This window comes from Petromyzon marinus, chromosome 25, assembly GCF_048934315.1.
Source record: "Petromyzon marinus isolate PM22_M1 ecotype Great Lakes invasive population chromosome 25, UKy_Petmar_22M1.pri1.0, whole genome shotgun sequence".
Lineage (NCBI taxonomy): Eukaryota > Metazoa > Chordata > Hyperoartia > Petromyzontiformes > Petromyzontidae > Petromyzon > Petromyzon marinus.
This window is the reverse complement of record NC_133691.1, coordinates 3732620-3756620: the sequence shown is the minus strand read 5'-3', so window position 1 is coordinate 3756620 and position 24001 is coordinate 3732620. Positions and strand designations below refer to the sequence as shown.

At 47.4% G+C, this 24001-nt stretch overlaps 1 protein-coding gene and 1 long non-coding RNA gene across 4 annotated transcripts in view; one reads left to right on the top strand and one right to left on the bottom strand.

The window, feature by feature from the left end:
* The window catches only part of LOC116945961 (cadherin-7-like), a 130463-nt gene extending 128873 nt beyond the window's left edge, over window positions 1-1590 (bottom strand). The window contains exon 1 of one of the 2 annotated variants that reach the window (XM_032960690.2): window positions 1004-1590. The gene's annotated coding sequence lies outside the window, so the exon portion shown is untranslated. The remainder of the gene's footprint in view (window positions 1-1003) is intronic. The other variant, XM_032960689.2, reaches the window with a different exon arrangement.
* Window positions 1591-1720: 130 nt separating this feature from the next.
* Window positions 1721-24001, top strand: part of LOC142929129 (uncharacterized) — a 138088-nt gene continuing 115807 nt past the window's right edge. The window contains exons 1-2 of one of the 2 annotated variants that reach the window (XR_012945293.1): window positions 1721-1845; window positions 7971-8135. This is a non-coding gene — a long non-coding RNA (uncharacterized LOC142929129). Of the gene's footprint in view, window positions 3288-7970; window positions 8136-24001 lie in introns of both variants that reach the window. The other variant, XR_012945294.1, reaches the window with a different exon arrangement.

Genomic DNA, 24001 nt, shown 5'->3' with positions numbered 1-24001 from the left:
TAACCCCTCTCTTATTTCAATCGCTTCTCACTTTGCCGGCTCTGACTAAGAGCAGCTCATGCAGAGAACAAATCATCAGAACAGCCCATTATTTGGACCCACCAAAGGCAGCTACGCCGCCCATGGATGTTTGCAGGCTTCTCACATACAACACTGTGAACGGACGCAGGGGGTATTTAAGTACAGTGAAGACAGAGCATTCAAAAACAAAGACAAAGATCCCCCGGATAACCTTAACAGACTGTTGGGGCAAGTGCTGTTTGCGAGCACCTATGAAAGGCTGGCACGGCACACGACGGGGGTGGGGTGGCCAGCACCACTCCCGACCGCCTTTGTCTCCCTTAGTGGCGATGTTCACACATCGCACCGGGTACTCGTTTGAGGCTGAGTCGACCTAGAGGAGGCCCAGCACCGGTTCCGATAATCGTCACTTGGTGTTGGCCGTGAGTGAGAATTGAACTCGGGTGGCCAGGTTCGTAGCGCTGCGCGCTAACCGTCACACTACCGCTCCCCTACATACACACGCACACACGTACGCCTTACCCATGCATACGCGCACACAAACATCATCAGAAGGCACAAACACGCAAATCTAAAGAATAGGATTTAGTAACGCACACACACACATAACAACAATAAGCACTGCCACACAAACTGGCACCCAGGCACTTATGCATAGACAAGCATTCGGATTGACAGTCGGATTTCACAGCATGGGTTGGCACGAAGCTTAAAGAAAAAAACCCCACACACACAACTCTCCATCACGGAGCAAAACAACAACAACCGCCGCTCGCCACTAAGTGGCGAAGACGTCATTCACGGCGCTTGTGCCAGGCTAGGTGCACCTTAAGGTGCAAATGTGCACGGAGCGCAAACGCGCACGCACGCGCGCACAGTGGAGGGACAATTGTCTCGGAACATCACGAACGTCGGCTGCATCGCCAGCCGCGAGCGCATCAATTGGAGGCAGATGTTGGCACGCGTCTATCGCACAACTTACCCCTCGGAGAGCAGAAACACCGAGCCGAGGAGGCGAGGAGCAGGGACTGTGGCGCTGTGGCGAGGAGCGGTGCAGGATGAGATGCGAGGAGCTTCAGGCAAACACCCCCCCCCCCCTACCACGCAAGCGCCGCGCTCCTGTTTGCCCGAGCTCGCGTCTGTGTCTCTTCCTCGTGTGCTTCTGTCAGTCCTTCCGCGCTTCCGCGCTTCCTTCTCGACGATCAGATGGAGCGCTTTATCCCAAGTCACTCCATCGCCCCGCCGCAAAGCGCTCGGACGAAATCTTCTTACGCCTTAGCAATTAAATGAAGCCTACTGACCCATTGCGGCTGATTGTGTTTATATCGATGCAAACACACACACACACCACACAGTGGTATCTGGCGATGATAATGATTACGGCGATGCTTTAAGTCGCTGCAGCTCAGTCGACGTTGCATGGGACCAATTCCCGGTGTGGACGACGCAACTCGGCGCGGGATGCACGCCCCGTCCCGCACTGAACTCCGCTAGAAACGAGCCGCACTTGAGATAAGCTAGGGGCGGGCGGGATGGTTGTCGGGTGGGTGGGAGCTGTGGCTGGCGTGTGTGGGGAGGGAGAGACAAGGGGATGGAGGCGGGGGCAGTGGCTTGGATGGGACGGATGGGCGATGGGGCGAAAGAGGGGGGGGGGGGGTCGGGAGGAATGAGGGAATCACTGCCCCACCACCACCACCACAGCAGGAGGAGCCAGGCTCGGGCGGAGGGTGGGAGGGATCTGAGAACCGCATTGTGCATCCATTGGAGGGAGGAGGCCGTGCTGGATGAGACGAGGAGCCATTGTGATGGAGGACGCATCTCACGGTGCGCTGCGCTCCGGATCGCGGAGCCCGATCATTTTTTCCCCCACAGCGTCTCAAGAACACGCACACACACACACAATCTACATACATGATTTAATAACTACACGGCTGTGTGTGTGTGTGTGTGAGCATCAATTGTAACGTTCTGTATGCAAACATTGTGCATGTATATGTGCGCAATTGCAGTACGTGCGTGCGTCAAAAAAATAATGTGCGCTCATCGTGCGCGGCTCGCGTGCCTTGTGCCTTATTGATTGCCACTGCGTGTTAATTATACAAAGCAGGGATGGAGCCGGGAAGGGATGGAGGGGCACTACGGCATACAGTAGCCTATATACGAGCCCGCCGGAGTCTTGGTTGTGCACGTCTTTACACGACGGCTGTGGACCGACACAGTGTCGACCACAATTGGCATTCTCGCACAGCCGCCGCCGCCGCTACTACTGCTGCTGTTTCCCAACTCATCACACGCAGAAGCGCCACGCTGCACCTCTCCAAGTGTACACTCCTCCATATGTCAACACAGCACGGCGATACATTTTTTTTTTTTAGTACAGCCATCTACGACCCCAAGTGAATATATGTTGGTTTGTGTTGTGAGACTTACCAGCATTTAATGTTGAGTAATTAATGTGTGAGCTGTAATATAATTAGCAGGCCGCTTGCCGGATGCAGGTTTCGCTCATGCCGAGTTCGTCATTGCACTGGGGGGTTGTCATCTCACCCCCCCCCCATACTTAACCACCCGAGTGAGTACCAGTGGGGTCACCTACCCAGCATCGGTTAGGTAAATAATAACATATCGCGGCAGTGTGCTCTCCATGGCATCACCACTCTCTACCCTGAGCGCCCGCCAATTCAGTCGCACAGTTTTAATATATCAAGGACACCACAGCGTGAGACTCAATGGCTATGACAAATATGCTTCAAGTCATGCCGCTTTCGAGAGGCAACATCTGTACCGCGATGTTTGAATCTCCCCGCGGGAACTGACATTCTGCATTCGAGCCCCGTCTCTGCATCGGAGTGCGCGGGATGGATCGTTTTTTGAAGAGGCGGGGACACATTTCGCCCGATTCTCCCGCGACGTTAACATTCGGGCACAATACCAACAAACACTTCGGAGTTTGTCAGGGCCAGCGGATGGGGTGCTGACAATCTGGGGCTTGTGATTTTAACCGGAGCAAGTCCGGCCGGGGCTGAGCTCCGGAAAATGATTTCACCGCACGGGAAGCGGGGGTTGTCTCGCAGCAGTTGGGGGGGAGGGGAGGGGGTGGAGGGAGGCTGGCCTCGCAAAGCATTCCACGAGAAATGAAGCCACGTGCTGTAGAATAAACGCAACCAACAAAAAAAATATGCCCGTGTGTTACGTGTAATGTAGCAGAGCCTGGTGCACGAGCCAGCAAGCGCATCTGCCGCTGTGCGTGCGTCGAGTGAGCGAGGGTAAGATACATCCATCCACACGTCGCGGTGAGAGGCGTAGAGGCAGGACTCGGAATACCAATGTCACCGTGTGGCACAGTGTGTGTGTGTGAACCACACACGCGTGCGGAGCGGCAGCGTCGTGGTTAGCGCTACGTTGCGCTGCGAACCCGGCCACCCGAGTTAGATTCCCCCGCTCATGGCCAACATCGGTGACGGTAATCTGAGCCGCTGCTCCGCCTCCTCCTAGATCGACTCAGCCTCAGAGGAGTACAGTACTTGCTTGCGGGGTGCAAACATCAGCACAGGGGGGGGGGGGGGGGGGTTGAAGGCGGCCGGGCATGGTGCTGGACACCCACCCTCATTGTGTGCCATGTTGGCCTTAATAGGTACTCGCTAACAGCGCTTGCCGCAACAGTCTATTACGCCTGTAGTGGGGATGGAGGGAATCTGTATTTTTAGATACAACGCGGTAGTAGGCGCACCTCTCATTCAATAAATTCGCGTCATATATAAACCCTGGTGACATTAAAAAACATATATAGTACGTAGTTTTGGGGTGGACCGGTGGCACAGTGGTTATCACACGGCACTGATGCCAGGAATCTAAGTTCCATTCCTAGTCACGGCGAAAATTAGCGGTAAATTATCATCTTAACTGGCGTTCGGCCCATCATCAACGCGCACTGACCAGCGTGGTGAAGTGTGGTCAAATAACCCATCCCATGCGCAACACAGCTGGGAAGGCTTGCATCCACCAGTGGATAGATAGGTAGATAGATAGGGCTGTAACTAATAAAAGTGCTGTAAACTCGTACAATTGCAATGTTCGCTAGGTATACACTGCAGTATCACGATGATTAACTTTACAGTTATTTTCAGTACCGCGATTAATAGAACCTGCACTGGAACATAACGATCAGGTTAAGTTTACCATCAGCACTCCACGCTGCTGAAGCTCGCTGCTTTAATCACTTTCATATCCCGGTCCACCTTCAGTAATTAAGGTAGCTCGGGTAGCCTCTCGGCATAGACGGTCTGATTTGTTTTGCAGTTGTGCCCCTTAAGGAAATATTCTTTGTTGAGCGCACTTGCTGTGCATTACTTTTGTTTTGCTCATGTATCTTAAGCCTTAACTTTCCAGCCATCTGTATTCAATTATGAATGACTATGATTACTGTAAGTCTATAACCGTAATTTACAACGTTGAAAAAAGAGGCACGTGACGTTGCATCCCTTCGATAAACTACTGCTGGATGAAGGCCTCCCCAATGCCATGTCAACAAACTGGCCTTCTCCGGGAAATATTGAGGTTAACACAGAGAAAGAGAGTACAACACAAGCTTGGTGAAGGCAAAGGTCGGAGGTGATGTTGGGTGTTGGACTCACTGACGTGCGTTTGAAAACGTTTGAATGCATTCCAAAACGCTAGCGTGCGGTTTGTCTAACTAAACTATAATGAGCTCTCTCATTGTGTGGATATTCCATTCAGCAGATCTACCAGTTGGCTTGAATTTGCCTGTTAGACTAAACCTCTTGCAGAGAACGGGATTATGAAACAGCATGTTTTTCATGAATGGGATTATGTGGTATGCCAACGGCTTATTTGTCAAATATCATTGCAAATGTGTCGTCACAAACACGGATCATAAAACTGACATGACAATGCCATCATAATGCTATGATTAAAATGTTTAAAGTAAACTAGTACTATGTCATAGTATATCATAGTATTATAATAATATTAGTATTATCAATTAAAAGCATATAATACAGGCACACTGTATATATGATATCATAGTACTATAATATTAGTATGGTCAATTAAAACGCATATAAAACAGACATACTGTATATCATTACTTCATTTACCAAGGATAATTTCCAGAACATATTGATTAATATTACTTCTCTAATTCCAACATTTTATATGGAATTTTAATTTCATGTAAAATGTCGTTTTAGATGGGATCATGGCCAATGGCCAAACATATTGATGGAGTGAAAGTCAAGGAAGGGAATACTGTTCATCCAAGAATCACGTCCACGGGGGAGATGGAGTGATGGATTCATCATGCGTAGGTTGTTGCATTGTGGAATCACGAGGGTTGTCGGTGGCCTGGGGAGGTTTTTGTGCAGGAGTGAAGTGACCATGGTTGATGATGATGATTGTCGTGATGAAATGTGAGCTATAATAGGGCCTCAAAACACAAATACAGTATATAGCACGACCGAGTCTCCCAAACCGTTTTTTTTAACTAGGGGTCCTGCCTTGCCCATTTATTTGAGTATTTAACCAGTGCCAAGAGAAACCCCACGTGTAAAATTGGAGATTATCAGACCCCCCCCCCTCTCCACAGGATTTCAGTACTGCCCCCTACAGGCACCACCAACAGGCACTCCTGTGCATTAGACCACAGCATCCTTTGAATACTACCGTCACTGCGGTCCTCCCGAGCCTTTGTTACCGTCGCTCAAATATTACTTCTACACGAGAAATGTAAAGTAATTACTGAAATGGTCGTCCTATTTTTGGACTCGTATGGATTGTCTGAACAATCATCATCATCATGAGCTATGGTCTGTCCATCGCTGGTTGAAGGTCTCCCTGAAGCGTCAACAATACCTCGTGGTCTTACGATGCCACGTACCATCTCACTCCTGCACGCGAGTTCATCTCATCACTCCATATCCTCCGTGGTGGTCGTCCTCTCTCAAAAACATTCGTTCCTCTGGCTAAACCGTTCTGCCATCGTTCCCATCCATCACCAATAGTGCTTTAACCCGCTGTTCCATCAGCACGCCCCCACTTCCGTAAGATTTCAATACGAGATCCGTAATTTAGCATGCATTCTCATATCCACGAGGTCTTCCGCCAGTCTCTCACTGTAACTCCGAGTGTGTTGTTTCACCATTTTTATTTGAACACATTTTCAGCTTGAAAATATCAGAGCTGTAAATGACGAGAAAGCAGGTGGCAGCAGAGAAGTCCCATTGCGACCACGTGGTTGGCCACAGTTTCTCAACGCATTGAGTCCTTGGTCTGAGACACAACAACAACAAAAACATTTCCCAAGGCTAAGCTCTTGTACATGCAATGGCACATATTTGTATATGCTGTTAATTCTATTCTCAGCGTTGAACTGTTCAACACTACAATAAGACTCACAATATTATCCATTGCCCAGGATAGCTGCACGTCGTCTCAATAAGGAACTCGCTTTTTCAAGAGAGTCCCGTGTGTTTTTTTAATGTTTGGACAATTCCATCCATGAGGCATCTGTCATGGAGGAGGAAAGTGGAGTACACATGGAACATCCATTCACGCGAGTGGATAGCACTCAAATGTCTGCACGGATAGACCAAAGCGTACATTTGTGTACTGCCTACTCCAGGCCACCTCGAAGCCCAAACCTACAGCACTCGGTATTTTCAGGCCGTCTCCTATCAAAGTACGAACTGGACTCCGATCTGCTGAGGTTCTAATTCAGTGTGAATTGGTCACGGGTTTTGTGTATTCGGAAGCAGTTGCATTGTTTGCTCTCATTCCATTGCCTTTAGTATCACCCACCATTGGGAGTCAGTTTACTCGGTTCATTGATGATGGGGACCATATATTAAGTGTTTATCACGAGCCTTGAGCAACGTAGAAATGTGTGCTGATCCTCTCTCTTGAGTGAAACCAATCTACATCCGGGCCACATTATATTGGGCACACATATATTTGTGGAGGTTTTCATATGTGTTTCATTGTAAGCATATACTTGACCATATTCGTGCCAAGCCTTGATTGACTCTCTGGCCCTTATGGAGCATTATTAGATTGTACATACGTGAGTAACAATCTTATCTATGTATGTCATGTGTTTCTCTGATGATTTGGAAATGTAACCGTCCGTCTTGAAGAGCAGCCGTACGCGAGTGTACGGCACGCTCCTCACATTACACGCAGCCAAACACAGCCGCTGACCATCTGTCCGAGATGTGCCAAGGCTCAGGGCAGACCCTTTACGTATGACGCACGCTTTGTTACTATTTCACTCCTATGTTTATTTCCTTACATTTGTATTTACTGTGCGCACAACAATACACGTACAAGCATTGTGTCGAGCGATGCCAACATGTACATCTGCGATTGTTTTCTGTCTTACACATTTGTATTACGTAACACATTTATAAACTCTATCGTTCTTTCAGTAAGTCATTTTACCGAAAGAACCAAAGAGTAATTCCTGCAGTCACGAAAGCTTCAAACCAAATTAATAAACGTTTGTAAAACTTGATAGGATCGCTTCGAATGTAAATGTGGACGCCCTACCAACAAAAAAAACAACTCATCTTTGGTTCTTTCGGTAAAGTCACGTAGAATGAGAATAAAATAATAAATTAATAAAATAAAATAACACAATAAAATTCTCACGACGTTTCGGCCACAACACAAGCGGCCTTCTTGTGGCCGAAACGTCGTGAGAATTTTATTGCGCTATTTTTTTTATTAATTTATTATTTTATTCTCATTCTACGTGACTTTACCGAAAGAACCAAAGAAGATGAATCCTTGCAGTCACGAAAGCTTTAAATCGAAAAAAAAAAACTCATTCGATCCGTAAAAATATATTTTATTGGAAAAAAATAGTTTAGGATGTAGTGAATATAAGTTAAGTTTAAATAACAGAACGCGTGGCGGATTCCATCTATTCACAGACAGTTAAAGCGTGAGCGGGGGAAAAAAAATGGTCAAGCTGCAGCCCTGCGATTTCCTGCTCACGCCACTGCCGGCAGGACAGCCTCCACTAGAGCGAGCTCATGAGCACTCCTCCAGAGGGCATTTTGCCCACTCCACCTCGGTGGCACGACGCCTTAGAAGAGGTGAGAATGCGCACACCATTCCCGACCACACACAACCCGCAAATCGATGAACCGTTGCGGCATAAACAATGCGTAAATCACAGCGCACAATGCCCGGAGTGGCCGTTGATGAGAAACCATTCGCTTCCAGAAAACACAACACGCTGCCCAACGTATTTGAATACACTTTGATTAGAACATTTGAAGGTTTTTTTCTTCTTCACCCCGCTTCTTAATTTAATCTAATGAGTTGTCTGGGTGAAGCCCAAATTAGTTTGGAGAAGCATACACTGCAAGAACTTAGAGACGAAGGCTGGGCTCACACACGGCTTGAGAATTAGTGTCTGTCATGTGCTTTGTTTTCACACCAGCACAGTGAATCGTATAAACATTAGGGTGACGTGGTGTGTGTTTGGGTATAATTAAGACCCCAACGAGGCCCAACCTATGAACTTTTATACATTCTAGATTTGAAGCTTTCGTGACTGCAAGGATTCATACTCTTTGTTTTTTTCGATAAAGTCACGTAGGTAAAATAAAATAAAAGAAAACAACTAAATTAAATCACGACGTTTCGGAGGCAACACAAGCTTCCGTCTTCAGGTGGAACAGTCACAGAAGAATCGCTGTGCCTTGGTACCTTGGTACAGCGATTCTGCTGTGACTGTTCCACCTCAAGACAGAAGCTTGTGTTGCCTCCGAAACGTCGTGATTTAACTTTTATACAGCCATAACAGAACACAATTTTACGATCGATAAGCACACAGCTACAATACACATATATATATTTTGAAATAAACTGACAAGGCCTGACATGATCAAGTCCTACTCATCATAATCTTTATTTACACTGGAGGAATTCTATGAGCTATAAAGCTCTTTTTCACAGATGCCCATTCGGAGTGGATCATAAAGTTACAACAACAATATGAAAATACGACGGGAGTGCAAAGTACAGGAAGGGCAGACAAATCACTAAGAATTGAAATCAATATCTACGTTTATTTTAACAGGTAAAGACCACAGAGCATTGAGTTTCTTTTTTTTAGAAGCGACCTGGCCACGAATGATAGCTCAACGAAGCGGCTGATCAGCGTCTGATTCTCGTCCAGGGTCACTTGTGGTGACACAGGGGACACCTTTGTCCCAACTTTTTCCTTTCATCGATTCGTCACGTCATCAAACTGATTGTCGGTTGCGTCATCGATTACGTAAATAATCTGACAGCCCAGCTCCAAGAAATAATTCCTACGGCCAGATGAGCATAAATGTGCCCACTTTCGTCAGATCTCGGAAGCTCGACATGATCGAGACGGAGTAATACTCGGACGGGTGACCGCCAGGGCTTGCCACGTGTTGTAGACATGGGGTGGCGAGGTGTATGTATGTTGAACTTCTTTCGCACCATACGTAGCCAACCGCGCTCATCAGAGGTGATTCTAAGATTTGTCAGTGCTGAATGTCACCACCTCGTGTGCATGGCGTTTTATCCGAGTACAGAAATGCAGTTGCTTCCCACGAGCAAATCGCACAGTGCAATCAGCCAAAATATCCCTTTTCTACGTGGACTCTCATTACAAAAAAAACTGTCCTGAGACACATTTAATTTTCCCCGAGTTTAAAAGTGGTATTATTATTATTTACACTGCAACATAACGTACCCCACTGTGGGGCCACACGGAGGGTTAAGCGATATAATCATCACGCTTGGATGCTAACACGCGTGTTGTACTACAGACTCGGTGAGCCTTCTCAGGTAAAATAATTTGCATCATTATGATGTGGGTGCTCGCTAACACCAGCTCTCAGCACCGACGGTCTGACCAGGGTGAAATTGGGGTCTTTGGGTTTGATTTAGAACAAGGCACTTTACAATGCCACTGAATTATAAATACGATGTGTCAGGGGACTGGGCGAGTCACGGACACACACACACAACATATGAAACTAAAATTTAGGTCACAGTAAAAGAGTTCGTGAGCGGAGTGGTGGTGCAGCAGCTAAGAGCCACTGCGCCATAAACCCGGCGACCTTGGTTCTATTCCCACCCATGACTAACACCAATTCTGTCCCCCTTCCTCCCTCCCCACTTCTCAACCCGCACTGACCAAAGTGGCAAAGCACGTTCAAAAGAACCACCATTACAGGCACAGCGTGTGGGGGAGGGCCTTCATCCAGCAGTGGATTGAGGAAGAAAAAAACACGTCAAACAACGTTTGCACACGTGCGCACCACTGCAGCGTACGCTGCGGCTTGCAAACACGGGAATTCTCACCTCCCTTCACTTTTGCACGGCGATTCTCATTCACGGGGAAGTGATTCACTTCATAATTTACAGCAATAAATCCTGCAGCGATCAAGCAGCGCAAAAGCCCAACCGACCCATCTCTCTCGCTCTCTCATCGCGAGAGCCGCTCCCAGGGCGCCTGTCCACTGATAAATGCAAACGAGGGGCGAAAAAAGCCATCGGCAACTTTAGCATTCTGATGGTCACGCCGAGTGTGGCGCTTATTGTATTTTTTTCTCTCCCCCCTCCCCCCCCCATCTGAGCCGCTACGACGGTCTTTGGTGGAGCGCACTATAAAGTCATTGTGCGAGCTGCAATCTGCATGCCTGTGCAGGAGCCTCTCCACGCATGAGTGCGACGGGAGTGGGAGCGGGCTGTGGTCCAGGCGATGATTAATGCGCTCTTCTGCATTCACACTCTCCTTTCTTCGGGCGGCGGGGGTGGTGGGTGGGGGGGGAGAGAAAAGCGAATGCACTGAGAGAGCGAAAGAGGCGATGTCCTGTGTGTGTGTGCACGCGCGTACGACTCTATGCCTGCGGCCAAATCACTCTAACGGGCTCGATCCCGTCGGCCTCGGAAGGCGGAAGCAGTTGTGGTGTGCCCAGTTAGGACTTGCTTGGATCGGTCACTACTCGGACTTGCCACGTGTCGTAGTGGGCGTGAGGCTACGAACTGTTGTCAGGAGGTGGGGGTGCTGGGTGTCACGCCGTTGCGTGTGGGTTTTCTCCGGGTGCTCGGGGTTTCTTCCGACAATGGTCCAAACGGTCTCTCGCGGTATGGGGCCGTCCATAAATGACGTCACGCGATTTTGGACGATTTTTGACCCCCCCCCCCTCGTCACACGGCGTCAGATCCCCCCTCAAATATGACGTCACAAAGGTCTGCCCCCCCCCCCAAACCATTAAAACATGCTTTAAATCGCTTTAAACTATTGTCATTGTAGTGCGTATTTAAAGTGACGCTGCACTCTGATGTTGTAGGAGTGTTGTTATAATTCTATATTTATTTAAAGTTGCGCATTTTGATGTGACGTCACATTTCTCAACCCCCCCCCCCCCCTCTCGTCATATATCGTCACAAATATCTGATCCCCCCCCCCCTAGGTGCGTGACGTCATTTATGGCCGGCCCCTATGATGCAGGTTTGCGCAACCGCTTGTAATCCAATGATGGTTTTGAGGTGTTTGGGCGGCGTGTGGAGAATTATTATCGTCGTCATCATCATCATGATTTTACCAGTACAGCGAGTAATTTAAACAAGCCAGCCTCAGGATGCAATCCAATTCTACCTTATTTGACCACTCACCTCCGCGCCCCGTGTGCTCTTCAGTCAATGGCTCCCGCCCCTTCCACCCTCTGCTACGAGTGGTGCCCTTTGCGGCAGGCGTATCCAGAGGGGGGGGGGGGGGGCTACTCAGTCAAGCGCCCCTCCCCCCTTGTTTTATTTGGCCACCGTCGCTTCGTCCACCCGCCGAGGACCAAGCCACCGAGAGGGAATCTTCCCGTTCTCTCTTCACATCTTTAAAGAGCTCAACACACGTAGCGGGTATATGAGCTTGCTCAGCAATTCGACGGGAGGCACTGCCTGGCCACAGCAGGTGTTGAAGGCTCGCACTGCAAAGCAGCCAGGGGGTTGGCAATTACAACAATATATTATTATAAAACCCATCTGTGTGGACAAATTTGAGCCTGAACCATCTTTGCTTGAAATCTTTCTTTCGGTGCCCCAGTTTCCTCCCAAGTGGCAAGGCTCTGCTGGAGGAATTGGGCAAACATCTCGATGCAGAATCCTCCTGAAAAATATACTCTCGAGGCACGGTTAATCTTTCCTGGATTGATAAAGGCGATTATAAATTTTCTTCTTATTATATTAGTATTATCATTCGATTAATTCCAAATGGAACCGCTTGTTAACGTGTGCATGTTGTTGGAAGTAACATTGTTGTTGTACAAAACAAAACAACAATAATGTTGTAGATGAAATACTTTTCAAACAACCTCCACTACATTGACACCGATGAATTTACTATACACGGCTGAGAAATGCGTCTACGAATGAACGCTTATTGTGGCCTGCTGGCTACGTGATATGGCTTTCGTGCCAGGTACACCCACACCAACCACCTTTGCATCCCCACCGATCATGACTTCACCTGGACAGAAGGTTTTACACTGAGATCCAGTCCAGGGGTTTTTTAGCTAATGAAGCTCACCTTAAATGTTGATTTAAAGCTTTCGTGACTGCAGTAATTAATATTCTTAGCTCTTCCGGCAAAGTCACGTTGAAGGGAAACAATAAATAATAAAATATATATAAAACAATACAAATTCTCACGACGTTTCAACCATAACACAAACGGTCATCATCAGGTGTGAAAACCAACGGCAAGGAACATTTGAAAGAAGTGGCGGGTCGCATTTATTTATTTATTTATAAAAAGGTGTTTTATTTATTTAAAAAAACGTTAGCACCACGGGCAGCGATTTGGCAGTTTGTTTAGAAGGACGAAGTCCATCTATGTTCTGAAAAGAGGAAGGGGGAGACGAAAAATTAATGTATGCTGTCTGAAAGCCACCGTAAGCGTCAACAATCAATTAAGACCTGAAATGGTTTATCAAATCCTTCCAATGATTGCTAAACCAGAATCCATCTTCTCGGTTGAAATTGTCAACCGCCACTTCTTTCAAATGTTCCTTGCCGTTGGTTTTCCCACCTGATGATGCCCGTTTGTGTTATGGTCGAAACGTCGTGATAATTTTTATTGTTTTATATATATTTTATTATTTTATTGTTTCCCTTCAGCGTGACTTTACCGAAAGAGCTAAGCATATGAAGCTCACCATGATCAGCAATGAAACCCAGGCAGGTGTCGGTGCAGCAATGTCTACACACCGCAGCCGCACGTTCACGTTGAATACATAATACAGATGATGACAATCATGACTGAGTGACTGATGTAACATTTTCATGGTGTTATAAAATGGCTGCAAAAGTGTAATTTTCATGAGACAGAGTCGAGTGTATTGTTAATAACCAGAAAAATCTGACAACCGAAAACATTGGAATATTAACCCTTAAAAAAATATATGATCCAGAGGTTGGTTATTCTTACACATCGGACAGGTTTGAAGTGACGTTCCAGATTGCGTTAAGTTTAATGCTAAAGATTTAAATATATATATATCATTCTCGTCACCAGTGAACTATGTAATTCACCTCCTGTCGAGTATGACAGTAAATCAAGCAGAATACTCCTACTGATCACGAGCTACACATTCGCGATGCCGGTGAATGAATAATAGCAAAACTTTTTTTCAGAAGGATCCTGTGATGGACTCTAGGTCAATACCACGAACAAATGCCGTTGTTTTTGGATCATTCGTTGTATTTTTCGCGATAACCCGATTGCTATGGTGTCACCAGGTCTCCATAAAAAAACATTTTGCATTTATTTACTAATGGGTTTTTTGGCCGTGCCAAAAAAACAAAACAACCAACCAAAATGAACAGAGTGTGATTTTCCGCGTCTAGCTGCGCATTGAGCGTTTCCTCTCTTGAGCTTCCGCCACCCACTACTGCAGGCATCTTCCAGAGTTGAGTTCAACTCCTGTTACTTTTGCAGCCCCATCCAGCAAGCAAAACTCCGGCAGCAGTATTTCTACATTTGATTTTTACTGACTCCTCATCCCTTCCGTCTTCATTTACAACGATTTTTCATTTCCAACAAGGCAAGTCCCCCCAAGCACTCATACATAGAATTGGTCAAACTCTCCTAATGTAAAACCCTGCTGAAGAAAAAAACCCTTAAGACTCAGCAAGGCTTTCCTGGGTAAAGAATTAACATTGTTCTTACTATTGGGGTGGATTAGTGGTGCAGCGGTTAGAGCGCAGCGTTATGAACCTGGCTACCTGATATTGTGATTTGTGGCCATGGCTAATATCGGTGGTGAGTGGCATCTCAACTGCTCCTGGACTCCCACCTTCACCAACCGGCACGGAACCCGTTTAGTGAAGTATGGTCCAACAATACCCACCAACAACCCAGCATAGGCAGGCCTACATCATCTGCTATGAATTGAAAAAGGCTTGTATGTTATTATTAGTCTGGAACCATGGGAATATAGCTCTCCAACGTCATCTCTCACACCATATGCTCAACATGTCCACTTAATTAAATTTGTGCCAACTTGTTCTGGGTCCTGTTCAAGTTTTGACAATAAGCATTTGCAAAACAACATTCGTCGGGCCAGCATCATTCTCGCCCAGCTTTGTGGACCATCTGCGATGTCTACAGGTTGCCTCGTATTGCTCTACAACGTGGACTGACAGTTGCAACATGCACAACTGCTGACATGGGTGTCGCCGCATAATTGGTCAGGGCGGACATGCGATGGGTGGATACGCAACGTTGTTGTTGTTGTACGACTTTGCATTTTACCCAATTTAAGAAACTAAAATTCATATATTTACGCTGTCTCGGTGCTCTTTGGATGCACAACGAGGAGCGGGTGACGGGACGATCCTTGGCGGGAGGCAGGCGACGTAGCGCGAGTCGTCGGCCGCTCAACCACCAATCGAGTCTCGGCCACGTGCGCCGCACAGGGCGCAATCACGATCCCTCCGCCGCAGCAAAAAAAATGCCGTGCCAGATGCTCGTTTCTTTTATGAGTCCATGGCACTCTGATTGGGTAGAGACGGGGGGCGGGGTGGGCAAGGGGGGGAGGGGAGGGGTGGCGGTCTATTGGAACGAGCTTAAATTTAGCGGCTGTGCAATCCCACGTTTCTCGGCTCCGCCTTCTCTCCGCCCACTCTCCAACCTCCACCCCGAAGCCTCCACTAAAATCCATTTTGGCAGAGTTTGGGCAGCAGCAGCAGCGGCAGCAAACGTAAAAAAAGTTTCTCAGCTTGAACGCCGTGTGCAAGTGTTTCTGACATCGCCGTTCGTGCGCACATCGACAGTTGCCAGTATTCTCTCCCCTCCCCCCAGCGTTCTCCCATTGTCTCCTCTCGCCCACGGCGCTTCCAAAATAAAGCGGAGGCACTCCAACCTCTCCGATGCCCCCGCTCCAACCTCCCCAACCTCCTTCCCTCGGACACTACTCACTCCAAAACGAACCCAGACAACATCCCTCACTCCTTCATCGCCTTCTCCTTCTTCTCACCCTCGTCCGTGATTAATTATTTTTCTCTGAAAGTCACCACCGTGCAGACTCCACTGCGAGTCACCCAAGGAGCCAATTGAGGTTGGCCGGAGAATTTTTCAACGGAATTTACTGCGGTGTCTGCAGCTGACTGGGCACCCCCCCCCCGCCCCGCAGCCCCCATATATACAGCGTGTGTATGCTATAAATTCGTATGACTCAGCGAGAATGTCTGCAAAGCTCAGAGAACCCAAACTAAGGCACCTTAATGCCCCGGATTTCTGTGCACGGCTGTCTTTGTAACGTGAGAGCTGGACCGGTTTGATGAAGGAGCCAGAGCACTGAGTTTGGCAATGCGGAGCTGTTGTGTTTTAATCCAGAAATTACTCCCCCCCCCCCAATTTTTGTTTGTTATGCCGGGAGTTCATAGTGAGTCAATGGTGTCCAGTCACCAATGACTACATCATAAAAGAAAGCACGTGAAATGTAGTTTTTTTTCATTTACCCTGGCTAAACTCAAGCTATGCCACGTTAATGTGCTGTATCGGGGTGCGATTGACATTCAACAAAGCGCACGCTTTTCAACGAATCAAAAAGGCGCCTACCGCAGTGGTGGATGAAGATGTTTCATCGCAGCGATTTCAGGAGCAGAGACGTGACGTCACCTTCCAGAGCCATCCTCGGGCACGCGGTGACGCGCCGCTGACTGCAATGACGCAATACGGTTCGGACAACTGGATTATCATTTTGGGGATTAAAACTACGTATGAATATCTATATCTATATATCAACACTACGCACATGTATTTCACGTCGTTAACAGATGTGCCCATGAAATGAAAACGGTTGGCGTTGACCGCACTGCTGGCCCCGGGGTGGGGGGGGGGGTGTCTTGGGCGGGGGTCGGGCCCTCACCTCTGGGCGGGTGCAAAGTTCGGCGAAATCAAACGCCCATCTGGTCTAAGCCGCTAATGTGCCGTGGGCACGGTATCAAGAAGCTCACCGTCTGCTTGCTTGGCTTACCCCGCCTGTCATTAACGTAGGGACCGCGGAGCAAATTGACCGTTGCAGGAGAGTGGACGCGGGGGTCTCACGAGCCGGCGCGAGCCCGGGGGGGGAACTCTGCGAGACTCGCCGAGGCCCTCTCTCGCTCTCTCTCTCTCTCTTTCTCTCTCTCTTGAGAGAGAGAAAGAGAGAGAGAAGCCAAGGGGTTACTCTACGCGCGACTTGAGTCGCTGACTGCTGTCCGCCCTTTCCAGAGAATCTTTCGGACAGCGTGACATGATGTACGTGTGTACGTATAACTTCTTTCGCGCCGTACCTAGCCGACCGTGCTAATCGGAAGTGCGGGGGAATGACAACGAACTAAATACAAAAAAGCAGTTCCAGAGAAATGAGTGTTCAAACGAGATTTAAAAGTGCACAGCTCCAGTGGCTTCCTAATATTTGAAGGAAGAGCGTTCCAGACGGTCGCAGAAGCGCGTCTGAAAGCGTGCGATGCAGTGATTAACGAGTCGAGTATTGATTTGCAGCAATTTTGTCCAAAAGAATTGTCCGTAGCGATAATAATAATAAGGCAAAAAAAAACATTTGACAAAGTGTTCTCTCTACCCAATACTAAAAAGACACCGCACATCACAAAATATATATATCACAGGCGAAGGCGTAGGGGGGGGGGGAAACTCTAAGACGGTAAATAAATAAGGCGCCAACTCCGAGACCCGAAAACGAGAGAGAATAAAGCGCGTGCAGAGGCAGGGGTGTGAACGCCGCCCTCGCCCACCGAGTGACGCTGGGGGCAGGTCGCTCGTTCCAAGGCCGCGCAACTGTCGCACAACAGAAGCCACGGTCGCCCATTGAAACTAAAACTAAACTAAAATTTTTTAAAATTATTTTACCCGGTAAGGCCCACTGAGCGATATAGCTCTTTTGTTCAGAAGTGACCTGGCCATCATAGAAGACAAGCTCGACGAAGTGGCGTATCATCATCATCATCGCACGTTGATTTAAAATTTGGAGGCGAAAATTCGGATGACCCGGATACAAAATTCACACGACCACGGGGGAGAGGGAGACGCAAACTCAAAATATACAGCAGGCGTCAGGGTCGCGATCGAATCCACGACCTTCGGTTAACATCTCGCCACGGAGGCGCCGAGTCAGAATCAGAATCTTTTATTTAGACTTCCGGATGATTCCGATGAGCTGTGAAGCTCTTTTTTTCACAGATGTTAAGTGGGAGGCCGATCAGCAAGTGGCGGGGGGGGGGGGGGAGCGCACAGGGGGTCACCAGCCATCGACAAACAAAGAGGCCACATATTGGGGGGGGGGTCAATAGATCTGTGAGATAACTTGTTTGTCCACTTTTTTATAGCCTAATATGTCAGGAGGATAATCTTCAAACCTCCTAAAAACGTTGTAGGAAGCGAGTGAAGAGAGTCCACCAGCACCGGACAAATACGTTCACACGCAGAGACTCTTGATACGATTCCGGCAGCTGACTTCTTCGACTTTATTGTATTCCATCCAGGACTTGGGGAGAGGCACCAAACAGAACACCATAGCAATAATCAATCCTTGAAACACACCAAGGCATGGATCAGCCTTTCCAAAATTAGACATGGACAAGCAAAGACTCAGACGAGCGACGTTTCTAAAATGGAACAAAAAAATTATACTTTTAAAATGAGCCTTGAGTGACGGGGGCCGAGTAAGAAAAAAAAAATCACCGAGACATTTAACAACCGGAAAGCGGCGAAATGAAACGGTCATCAATACCAACGCGAACTTTTCGCATTTCCAGCAGAATGAAGTGGATGCCGAGAACCCACGAGTCCCGACCCCACACTGCCGCTTGACTTCTGGGCGGAAAAATGCCAACACCGCTGACGTTGGTCTCAACGGCGACATTTTGACGAAATGCTAATTTCATTGTCACCCGCATACAAATTATGTTTAATGTCGTCTCGCTGAGAGATAGAGAGGTGCGTCCCTGCACTGTCTTGCTCACGCCACTGCTGGTGGAAGGGTCTCCAAAAGAGATCTCTGCTGGAGCGGAATTTGGTATACTCTTCTTTGGAAGAGGTCGGAGAAGCCCAACACTTGACCCCATCACACATGACCTACAGATCATCTAACTATTGGTCATTAGTATGGCCTCAAAAAAACGAGACAGCGTATCATCGCCATTTGCTCGGGCAGTCCTCACAAGCCACATTCATGCACGTCCACCAGGCCTTCTCTGTTCCCATTCAGATTACGTCCTTTCATACTGCACGTGCCTGATGTTTGGTAAACATGACCTATATGATGTGGAGCAAGCTGATGAATGTTAAGATAGTGATCCTGTGCATGCATTCCATGTTTATCCCTTGTGACACACGGGGCCACTAATTAGCATTACGACTGAGATCCTTTGTGTGTGTGTACATGTGAAAGCGTGAGTATCCCAGGCGACAGAGCGGTGGTGCTGTAGTTAGCGCGCTGCACTACGAACCGACCTTAGTTCGATTCCCGCGCGCAGCCAACATCAGTGGCGAATATTTGGATTGGCCCTCCACTACATTAATACTGTACTTGGCATGTTGTCCAAACATCAGCACTCGGGAGGAAAGGGTGGCAGGCATGGTTCTGGCCAAACCCCCAACCCCCCACCCTCGTATTCCGTACTTGCGTTGATAAGTACTCGCTCATGGCGCTTACTCAAACAGCCTGTGCAGGTTATATGGGGTTCTTTGGCTTAGTATCCCATGTGATGTGAAGAGCGATCATTTAAATTTAAAATATAAATCTTGTTTGAGTGTTTGTGTGTCCCCAACGTGACAGGGAGAACGCAATTTTCATCCTCTATGCAACACATGGGATGCGGATAACAAACAATTATCAAGCACATGCAGTGTGTAACCACTTAGAGTGACTATTAAACTGCACGTGACTACATTTAAACCCACAGCATTCTGCTTGTAGGGCAATCATGTAATTTTTCAAGCTACAAATTAACAAACTATTTGAGTGTTATTTATGCAGACTTATGATGTAGACTTATATAAAACGTTAAAGTAGGGTTTCACTTTGTTTTGTCTAGACTGGTAGATGGAAATAAAGAATAGCAAGATCTTTTCATTTGAGGTATGAGCACAGCTATAACACAGGGCCCTGAAATTTACTGACTGAAGTGGTCTTAAAGCTGTTCTACTACTGAATTCATCTTGTACTTTCTTGATATTATGGTTCAGCTTACCACTGACTCATAAAAGCTTAAACATCAAGTAGTCTATTCACAGGGGAGGGTTTGGGTCATGTCTTTATCAAGAGTTGGGTTTCCAAGTTGTAAGGATGCCATGTCTCTGAGCTTTAAAATGTCGAGCGCTTGATTATTACTATTATTAACACAAAGACAAAGATCTCCCGCCCGTATAACCTCAACAGACTGTTGGGGCAAGTGCTGTTAGCGGGCGCCGATGAAGGCCGGCACAGCACACGACGGGGTGGGTGGCCAACACAACGCCCGACCTTCTTAGTCTCCCTAGTGGCAATGTTTTACACACCGCACCAGGTACTCATTTGAGGCTAAGTAGACCTAGGGAAGGCTCAAGACCTGTTCAGACAATCGTCACTGGTGTTGACCGTGAGCGGGAATCGAACTCGAGTCGCCGTGTTCACAGCGCAGCGCGCTAACCGCTGCACTAACACTCCCCACTATTATTAACACCCACAAATATACACGAACACGTGTGGGCATACAGAGAATGTACACATTGTGTTTTTTGCCACTTGTAACAATCACCTATCTATTGCTAATGGAAAATAATTATCACTTTTAATTAACGACGCTGATTAAAACTTTCCCACAAAATTAATCAGGACAACACAATGAAGGTGCACTTAGAAAATTCAGCACTCTTCAAATGTTCATAATTCTTCTTTGGTTATTTCCGTAAAGTCACGTAGAATGAGAATAAAATAATAAATTGATAAAATAAAATAAGACAATAATATTCTCACGACGTTTCGGCCACAATACAAGCGGCCTTCATAAGGTGAAGGGGACGAGACTGTCTGGAGGACAGCGCTGGAGTGAGAAAGCCACGCTGAGATCACGACCTTTAAGCTGTCCTCCAGACAGTCTCGTCCCCTTCACCTGATGAAGGCCGCTTGTGTTGTGGCCGAAACGTCGTGAGAATATTATTGTGTTATTTTATTTTATCAATTTATTATTTTATTCTCATTCTACGTGACTTTACCGAAAGAACCAAATAAGATGAATCTTTGCAGTCACGAAAGCTTTAAATCGAAATGTTCATAATTGTCATTATCCCTGGTCGATCCACTGCTGGAAAAAGACTTCTCCAATCTGTAGCCGTCTTTCATGATCCTTCGATTTAATAATCCACCTAGCATCTGCACACGAGCTGATTTCATCACTTCATATCCTCAGTGGACGAATTCTGAAACTAAAATATGAAGCTATAAACCTCGCATACGTGTGCATACTTTTTTTCCCATGATCCATTTGTATCTGGTGATGTAGCTGTAATTTTATATAGATGTTTACGAATATCACCTTATCACAAATTCAACTATACCGCAATCTGCAGGGAGTGAAATATGTGGCATTACACTCTAATAATTTATTTAAATATTTTCTACATTACATTCGTAACTCGAGAACCAGACATATGCTCGGATTAGCAAGACACACTAACAATGTGGAGGGAGTAGATCGAGTGAGATGATCGCGGAGAGGTAGGAGAGTGCGTGGAGGGCAGTAGAGTGACATGAGAGGGGAGAGGTAGGAGAGTGAGTGGAGGGCAGTAGAGTGAGATGAGAGGGGAGAGGTAGGAGAGTGAGTGGAGGGGAGTAGAGTGAGATGAGAGGGGAGAGGTTGGAGAGTGTGTGGAGGGGAGTAGAGTGAGATGAGAGGGGAGAGGTAGGAGAGTGATTGGAGGGGAGTAGAGTGAGATGGGAGGGGAGAGGTAGGAGAGTGAGTGGAGGGGAGTAGAGTGAGATGGGAGGGGAGAGGTAGTCAAGGGGAAAATCCATGTAGGATCCTGACAACAGAGAATCTTTCCCTACACATCCGATGAGCGCGGTTGGCTATGTAGGGTGCGAAAGAAGTTCAAAATACATATGTACATACAATGTGATATTGCACTGACATCATATAAATGAGCAATTGTAACATCGAAACAGTCCAGTTATTACTCTTTGGTTCTATTCGGTAAAGTCACGTAGGTAAAAAATAAAATAACAAAATCACGACGTTTCGGCCACAACACAAGTGGCCTTCATCAGGTGAAGGGACCGTGCTGTCATGAGGACAGCGTTGGAGTGAAAACAGCCAAGCCCAGGTCGCGTCCTTTAAGCTGTGTGGGAGGAAGAAAAACGCTTTGACAAAGGAATTAGCATAAAAATGAGCACGATGTACGTAGGAGGTGCATGGGGCATGATGGACCAGGAGCGGGTGGGGACCATGATGGACCAGCAGCGGGGGGGGGGGGGGGAGTAGAGTGAGTGAGTGGAGTGAGTGAGTGGATTGAGTTAGTGAGTGAGTGGAGTGAGTGAGTGGAGTGAGTGAGTGGAGTGAGTGAGAGGAGTGAGTGAGTGAGTGGAGTGAGTGGAGTGAGTGAGTGAGTGGAGTGAGTGAGTGAGTGGGTGAAGTGAGTGAGTGGAGTGAGTGAGTGGAGTGAGTGGAGTGAGTGAGTGGAGTGAGTGGAGTGAGTGAGTGGAGTGAAATAAGCAGCTGTGAAAGTTTGGGATACCACTACTTGAAAAAATTTACTGTACCATTGAAAATTAGTTTAATGTTTGGTTTGATTTAGAACATCTTTCCAATGATTGCTTAATTTGAAACCATCCTCTTGGTTGAAATTGTGTCTGTGTTTGTAAATCTGAATTGCCTCGTGGACAAATCTCTGATAAAAACCCGTGGGTTTGCAGAGAACCTTGGTATCAGAGAAAACTATATCGTGATCACTCACAGCGTTGTAACAGTGGTCAGCTACGGCAGAAGAATTCGTTCTGTACAGTACAGTACACAAAATCCGTGACCTGATCCCATCCGTGAAGGATGTCGTTCCTGACTTACAATACCCCGGGGTTTACAAACTGAGCTGCACCTGTGGTGACTGCTATATCGGTAGGAGAGGAAACGACGTCTCTGACCGAATTCGCGAGCACAAATCAGATTTGAAACACGGCAGAACGAATTATTCTGCCGTAGCTGATCACTGTTACAACGCTGTGGGTGATCACGATATAGTTTTCTCCGATACAAAGGTTCTTTGTAAACCCACGGGTTTTTTTTATCAGAGATATGTCCACGAGGCAATTCAGATTTACAAACACAGACACAATTTCAACCGAGAGGATGGTTTCAAATTAAGCAATCATTGGAAAGATGTCCTAAATCAAACCAAACATTAAACTAATTTTCAATGGTACAGTAATTTTTTTTCAAGTAGTGGTATCCCAAATTTTCACAGCTGCTTATTTCTCTCCACTCACTCACTCCACTCACTCACTCACTCCACTCACTCACTCCACTAACTCACTCACTCCACTCACTCACTCCACTCACTCACTCACTCCACTCACTCACTCACTCCACTCACTCACTCTACTCACTCACACCACTCACTCCACTCACTCCACTCACTCACTCCACTCACTCACTCCACTCACTCACTCACTCCACTCACTCACTCACTCCACTCACTCACTCCACTCACTCACTCCACTCACTCACTCACTCCACTCACTCACTCCACTCACTCACTCCACTCACTCACTCACTCACTCCACTCACTCACTCACTCCACTCACTCACTCACTCCACTCACTCACTCACTCCACTCACTCACTCACTCCACTCACTCACTCACTCACTCCACTCACTCACTCCACTCACTCACTCCACTCACTCCACTCACTCACTTCACTCACTCACTCACTCCACTCACTCACTCACTCCACTCACTCACTCACTCCACTCACTCACTCCACTCACTCACTCCACTCACTCCACTCACTCACTCACTCACTCCACTCACTCACTCACTCACTCCACTCACTCACTCCACTCACTCACTCCACTCACTCACTCACTCCACTCACTCACTCACTCCACTAACTCACTCACTCCACTAACTCACTCACTCACTCCACTAACTCACTCACTCACTCCACTCACTCACTCACTCCACTCACTCCACTCACTCCACTCACTCACTCACTCCACTGACTCACTCACTCCACTCACTCACTCACTCCACTCACTCACTCACTCCACTCACTCACTCCACTCACTCACTCACTCACTCCACTCACTCACTCACTCCACTCACTCACTCACTCCACTCACTCACTCACTCCACTCACTCACTCACTCTACCCACTCACTCACTCCACTCACTCACTCCACTCACTCACTCCACTCACTCACTCCACTCACTCACTCC